This window comes from Brassica rapa, chromosome A09, assembly GCF_000309985.2.
Source record: "Brassica rapa cultivar Chiifu-401-42 chromosome A09, CAAS_Brap_v3.01, whole genome shotgun sequence".
In the NCBI taxonomy this organism is placed as follows: domain Eukaryota; kingdom Viridiplantae; phylum Streptophyta; class Magnoliopsida; order Brassicales; family Brassicaceae; genus Brassica; species Brassica rapa.
The window spans coordinates 20421934-20429758 of NC_024803.2; the positions used below are offsets into that span (position 1 = coordinate 20421934).

Below are 7825 nucleotides of genomic sequence, written 5' to 3' on the forward strand. Positions count from 1 at the left end.
GATGCTCATGTGTCACACATTGAATGGGGAAATTCAACACCCTTGACTACGCATGGTATTGCAAATTCCCAGGATCACTCTTCTTCGTCAATGTGATCATGTGTTTCATCTTCTCTCTTTCTTGATGAAACATTCTCCTAATGTCCTCCTCAGTTACCTTTGTTTCTCTGAAGAACATCCACAACCGGTGTGTGAAGTAAGCTTCATCAAAAGGTTTTTCGATTAGGATTCTGAGCACTCTTTTAGAGAAACCATCCATCTCCTTATCGTTACCTTCCCTCTTAAGGTTTTTAGGAATCTTGTCCTTTCTTCTCCTTAACCTTCTCCCTTCAGTTTCTTGTTCTTCTTGAACTGATTCTGGTGAAATATTTAAAGGGTTGGGTTTTGGTTCGGGTGGGTTAGCTAATGGTTTAGGTGGTGGTCTGAGTGCGTTGATGTAATCATTATCGATTGAGGGTAACTGCACTCGGTATGTCAGAGGTGCTTGTCGATCGATGGGAGGTGTGTTGTGACGATCGACGTCGGACTCATTTTGTCGATCGATGGTTGGCTCAACCGATCGATCGATTTTATCATAGAAAGGGGAGGGTGGGTGAGGATGCTTAGCTGCGAATTCTTCATGAGTTAGAATTCGAACCGCATTGCAATCAGTCGATTCAGCAGATGATGTCGATCGATGACTGGAGTAATCCGTCCATCGATCTTCATCATGGTCTGTCGATTGATGCGAGTTCATCGACATCGGTCAACACCATTGAGAACCGCCGAGACTCATGGAGCTTTCGATTTTGAAGTTCACCACTTGCCAGAAATCATCATCTATGATGGCATTTACGTGGTGTTTCCCTTTGTCGGCTCCTACCGCTCTAGTGAAAGCTTCTTGTCTTTTTATAGTCTCGCCCGTCTGAATTACTTGGGTTTCAAGTTTTCTCACCTGTCCCTAAGGTCTCGATTTTGGTGTTCAGATTGTTGTAGGCCGAGTCTATTTTACCGTTGAAATCCACGGTGATTTGTTGTTGTCCCAACAGTACTCGATCAAGAATTTCTTCGATCTTGCTTTCCTGAGTCTGGGGTGGTGGATTCTGGTAGTAAGAGTTCGAGTATCTCTTGCTGTTGTTGAAGGGTTTTTGAAATTGTGAACTTTGGTTACTTCTTTGGCCATTTCCAAAGAAGTTTCTGTTTCCGCCCTGGTTTCCAAATTTCTGGAATCCGGTACCGCCGATGTAGTTCACATTTTCTTCTCCTTCCGTATCTGCTACTTCTCCTTCAGCTGAACAGACTTGCTTCCGAAGAAGCTCGTGCACCACATCTAACTTAGCTCTTACTTTGTCCATCAGTTCCTTCCCGATAGAGGCTACAGACTTATTCCGTTCAGAGTCAGTGTTTTTGGTGCTGCTGCTGTTAGCAAGGATTTTGATAAGTCTCACAGCTTCCAACGGATTCCGAGTAGTGAAGTTTCCTTCACTCTCTGTATCAAGAGCCATTTGATACTGTAAGGCGAGACCTCGGAAGAAAGTGCTTAACAGCTGCACTTCGTTAAATCCGTGGTGTGGACAGTCTCGCTGGAAGAACCTAAATCTAATCCACGCATCTTTGAAGGACTCTCCAGCCTTCTGCGAGAATGTGGAAATTTTGTTCCGAAGTTCTTCAGCACGCGTCTCATCGAAGAAGTTTCGTAAGAAAGCATTCTTGATGTTGGTCCAGGATGTTAAAGATCCTGTGGGTTGCTGCCTAAGCCAGTGCATCGCTTCTCCATTCAGCGTGTATCCTCGAACCGTTCCAAATGGTCCATAGGATGCTCGTGCGGTAACCCATAGTAGGGTATCCGCGACACGAGAGTGTAGTATTGAGGTTTCAGCTCGAAATTTTGCTTCTGGATCTCCGGAAGTCAAAAAGCTGATCTGTTGGAATAGTACTCATCTGGGCGATTGTAGTCTGCCAGTGGTTTCGATCGAGAGTCCTCGTCTACAGGTTGAACAGCTCCTGTAGCATCAGCATCAGGGATTACAGTCCCCTGGGCATCTATTTTCTGACCTGTTGCATTACGCAGATGACCGGCCTGGTCATACAGGTTTCCGTTCTCGTCCTGTGTTAGAATAATAATGTTTACCATTTTTGACGACACGGTATCGATCGATGTACGCGGTGTAGTATCGATCGTTGTCGAACGATTGGGATCGATCGATGATGATGGTCTGGTGTCGGTCGACGGTTGGTTGTGCGTATCGATCGACGACAAAGTTGTTGCGTCGAGCGATGTGGAACGTTGACCTCTACGGATGGTGCGCTCCAAATGAGCAGGATCGTCTGAGAACAGCAAGTCTTTCTCCTTGTTGCTTCTGGTACCGCTGGGCATGCACCTGAAAAAAAAACAAGAAAAAGATTATTAGAAAGGGGGTAGAGAAAAAAATAAGAATCAATAAAACTAAATCTAATGGCGATCAAAGCTCCCCGGCAACGGCGCCAAATTTGATACCACTCAAATTACCCTAAGGAGTGTTACTCTCATCAAAAGAGGTTCAGATGTAGTACTTAGGGGTCGAATCCACAAGGAGCTAGGGAACAATTAAATCTAGTGTTTATTAATTCTAAGGGTTGTAAATGTTTAAATGAAATAGCAATAATAACAAGCGAGTAAATAATAAATGTAACTTGGTTGGAAATGATATTAGATGCAGGGCCACTATTCAGGTGTTGGAGATTATAATACCTATAGATGCCTAACTGTTGCATGCATGATATATTAGAGCTCAATCGCTTAACTCAGTGATCAGCTGTCGCATGTATCACTGGTTAACAGACTAGATCTCATGTCTCAACGGTTAGTATGTCGACAACGAGAGAGTGTCGATCGATGGTCTATTAAGACGTCGACCGATACACATTTGCCAACGTCGATCGATTGTCAGTTGAGGACATCGACCGACGGGTTCTAGCCAGGCCTATGCGTAAGTATGATATACCCTATTAAGATACTAAATTGGCGTTTAGCCCTCTCTAGCAGTCCTAATATGATCGATAGATGTCAGGATGGGATAACAAGGGTGCTTGAGTATGCAATCCTATGATCAAGTTCTAGTTAGCAAGGCTAAAACAAGCAATGAATACAAATCTATCATGAATATCACAACAAGGCAGATCTATAGTTTGGGGCTAATCCCACAAACCTATCTGAACCCTGGATCTAATAATTGAACTACTCAGACATAGCAAAGCAATTCATAACAGTAAAGGAATAGAAACTCATAGTATAGATGAAAAGAAATGAAAACAAGGAGTTCCAACCACAAGTGATCTTCTCTCCCAATGAAACTTGTAACAAAACTAGGTCTAGAAAAGCTCTTCTGCCGTCAAAACACTTAGGCAGTATATATTCTACTAGGTTAAAAACTCGTCAGGGCATTTGGTAATTTGGCTTGGCCTTGGTTTTTAAGTCTGCTGAATCTAAAATGTCGTGTGTCTGGTGTCTCGACATCGATCGATGGTACTTGTGTACATCGATCGATATTAATCTTCATCTGTCGAGGCATCTCCTAGTATCGATCGATAGCACTGATGCGCATCGATCGATTGTTCTTCCTCTCGTCAACCTCTACGTGGTCAGCTCGGGTGAAATGTCCTTTAAGCTCCAAAATGCTCCAAAATCATAGCTTTACTCCGAAATGCACCTGAACCTGAAAACATACCTAGAAGAGTAGAAAACATAGATATATATAGTAAAATACTTATATACCATGGATAAAAATGGGTCAAATCCAAGGTATATCACTCACCGTACCACCCCAAGGCGAGCAACGGGAGAAACTCCTTTCGCTCTGGTATACGGCACGGAATGCATGATCCCCGCAGAAGTAGAATTCCACGGCGTCCGAAGAAGGTTACTACCAGAACGGGAAGAACTCAACGATGCCATGCTCCTGGATGATCTCGTTCTCATTAACGAGCGATGAGATCGAGCGCTTATCCGAATCCAAAATTACCAACACGCCGCTGCAAAGTACTATAATTCCAACGTATGGAATCATAGATTTAATCAAGGAGATCTGGTCCTTCGCAAAGTTTTCCAAAACACCGCTGAACGAAACGCGGGAAAACTTGGAGCAAACTGGGAAGGACCCTATAAAATCGAAAAAGTCGTCCGACCAGGCTCCTACGAGATAGCCAATATGCAAGGCGTAAAAATTCCTAGGACTTGGAACGCGATGCACCTCAAAAAATATTATCACTAAACAAACCAACTCTCACACCACTGAACTACGAGACGGCTTGATCTCCGTAAGGAGTACGTAGGCAGTTTGTCGAAAGGCAAATTCAGCTGTCCCCCCTCATTAAAAAAGGGGGGGGGGAGTGAATACGTATACTCGTATACTAACAAATTCGAAAAACATCTTACCACGCTCTCGGTGTTGTCGACTTATCAAATCATCTTTACCCACAAAATCATTTTCGATCTTCGGAAATTAATCAGCCGTTTAGGAGAAGCAACCTTTAGCATCGCGAGACGTCGCAAAAGATGCCTCAAAGGTTATTTCTTCCGAACAACGAAAACGGAACCTCCGTCACAAAAACGATATATACATGCACACATTAACACTTGTTTTTGCGCAAAAACACAAAACAACGGCATTTGCCACCAAGTCCGATGCTGATCACATCGAACTCACGAACGTTCTAAACAGACATAGTCATCTCACGAAGATGACTCTCTTACATCCGACACAAGGATAATAGCGCTATAAAAGAAACCCGAAATTTTGGTCCAGCACTTCCGGTTGGCTTAAAAATTGTCTCCGGAGAGATGCTCGATTCATATCAAACAAGTCACGTAAGCCGAGAACTTTTTGCGGACTTTAAATCAATACGAATCAGGTTAAAATCGCGACAGATAAATCAATAGCCGGCTAGTCACCGCATAAATCTTAAAACCGAAAGTAAACCTAGGTCTTGCCCTAAACTTAGCGCACTGGTCTCTAACATCTCAAGGCATGATATCAAAAGATACGAGATCCCTAAACCATGCCACTATGTTTATATTCAACATCTTCAGCACCCCCGCGAAGCCTACATCTCGCGGAAGAACTCTCTAACCAGATCTCGAATGAAACATTTCACAATCAAAGAAGGATATGAGACGACAACTCATCACCTTCCTTCCCCACTATACACTAACTCATAACAAAGAACCATTTTATTATCTCATCATAAAAAGCCGCCAAGCGGCAGGGATTCACAGCCACACGCGGCCAGTCCCAAAACACGAAATAGGGCCATCTAAGGCCGAAACATAAAAAACATAAAAACAAATCTCTCGCAAGAGATCTAACCCAAGTCATCCTCAGAACTCACGCCCCCTCTTCACCCGTCACCTCGTCCGAACCTGGAGCCGGGTCACCTCCGTTTTCTCCGACCATCGGGTGTTTCCCCTCTGGGTCTTCTGTACACGTCGGAAGGAAGCATGCGGTTTTCCTAGTTTCCTTATTTAAACGGAAATCGACAGTGCGAATTTTGGTTCCCACACTCGGTCGCTACGTAGCGACCAAGCGTTTGTCCCGCTCGGTCGCTACGTAGCGACCGAGCGCGACCGGGCTCAAGCCAAAGCTCGGTCGCTACGTAGCGACCGAGTGTTCGTCCAGCTCGGTCGCTACGCAGCAACTGGGCTCAAGCCAAAGCTCGGTCGCTACGTAGCGACCGAGCTCTTCCGAAACATCGATACAACACCAGTCCATGCGTTCTCGTCAAACCTTCGATACTATCTCCCAAAGACCGTAGCGAACTCGGTTCATGTTTTCCACTATTCTAAATCATCGATCAAACTTTGCGGATTAAAACCGCGGAAAATTTGTTCTTTATCGAAAGAAGTCGCAGTAAACGCTTCGAGTCGGAAGATGGCCCAAAGGGACCTAAAACACGACTCGAGGCCCACCCTACGATTTCTTAACCAAAAGCCCGTAAACTGTAGCACGGTTTACGCTTGGGCGCAAGGAAGGATAAATGTCAACTTTCCGCGGATAAATACAAAATTTTGAGGATAATTACGAAGATCGGAAAAAATGGAATATCTCCATTTTATGCTATGACGGCTTAAGGGCAGAAGAGTAGAAGCGTAAACCGACCTTGGAGCGAGTATAGAAAGAGTCCTAGGCGAGAGGCATGGAGGGGACTTTTTTCAGAGCAAACTTAGCACTTAGAGCAATTTAGGCAACTTTCCGTTTTTGTTATTTCGAGCTGCAACTCAATTAGGTTTAGCCATCTTAGGGTTGCTAGAACTAGGAATCTCGCCGACAGCTCTCGAGCCTAGGCTTATACCTTGTTGTAAATGCTCATACGCAAATTCGGAATAAGATCTACCTTGCTCTCTTTTCGATTTCTTATATTTTATCGTTGTTATTCTCGTGTTCTGATTGCTTGACGTGTGGTATTAGCAGATATCTGAGTCCACTGGGAAATTAGGGTTTTCCTAGTTTTCTTATTTAAACGGAAATCGACAGTGCGAATTTCGGATCCCACAATAATTTGAATGAAACTTATCAGTTATAGATATAAATTTAATTAGCAGGTTGTGCAAGCGAGTAACACATTTGAGTTTCCAATGTGGATGTTGGATTTTGTACAAGGTCCACAATGTAAGTATCAATCTTGCCCGATTTACCATTTACGTGGCTACTGCTTCCACACACATACCCATGGCCATGATAAGAAAACCCAACATTACGGAGTCCAAGTTCGTGGAACCACAGATACTGACTATTACGGTTTGATCGAGGAGAAAATGATGGTTGAGTATTTTGGTTCTATTGGACTGAAGGCCATGGTTTTTAAATGTAAGTGGTTTGATACAATTGAAGGACGGGGAATTCGAAAACATAAATCAGGAATCGTTGATGTGTCTCCGCGCCGGCAGTATGAGAAATATGATCCATTTATCTTATCTGGTAATTCTGATCAAGTTTGTTTTATTCCTTATCCGCGGGTACGACATACATTAGCCAACGATTTGTGGGCATGTACAAAATTTATGACTATAGGGGTTCGAGAAATGTCCGAGGATGCTCTTGTTGCATTACAAGATGATACACACAACCAAGTTGTTGCACAGAGCGTGATGTTGCGCATTAAGGCGTATGTTGTCGAAGATGAACCAGATTATGAATCCACGCCAGTTGTTCCTCCTAATGACGAATATGTTTCAGAAGATGAATTAGACGAGGCTTGTACTGATTCGGATTCTGAATCTGATTCAAGTTCTTATTAAGTTTGTCGTTTATGAAGTTTTTTAAAATTGTAATATAAATAGGTAATCACTTAGTACTTTGTAGTTTATGAAGTTTAAAAAATTTGTAATATAAATAAGTAGTTTATGAAGTTTTTAAATTTATGAAGTTTTTAAATTAGAAATATAAAATAAATTTATAATTTATGAAGTTTAAAATTTGGAAATATAAAATAACTAGATTTCTTAGTTTTAAAATGTTAATATATTTAAGTTTTTTTAGTTTCTTATATTATTACATTCTAATTAACAGTTTTGAGATTTCATAAAAAATAAATTTTTTCTAAAACCTAACTAAACCCTAAACCTTCTCTATACCCTAAACCTATTTCCCACCATGTAATAAACCCAAAAAATATTCCCTCCTAAACCCAAACCCATTTCCCTCTAAACCCAAAATTTTCCTCTAAACCAAAGCCCAATTTCCTATACTTAGGCAATTTTTTTTCCCAAAAACCAATTCTTCACGTCTCTCTCTCTCTCTCTCTCTCTCTCTCTTCTCTCTCTCTCTCTCTCTCTCTCCTCTCTCTCTCTCTCTCTCTCTCTCTCTCTCTC

At 42.4% G+C, this 7825-nt stretch overlaps 1 non-coding gene across 1 annotated transcript; it reads left to right on the forward strand.

The window, feature by feature from the left end:
* The first annotated feature begins 1539 nt into the window (after positions 1 to 1539).
* LOC117128684 lies at positions 1540 to 1645 on the forward strand. Its single transcript, XR_004452078.1, has one exon. It is a non-coding gene; the product is annotated as a small nucleolar RNA R71 (small nucleolar RNA).
* The last annotated feature ends 6180 nt before the right edge of the window (positions 1646 to 7825 follow it).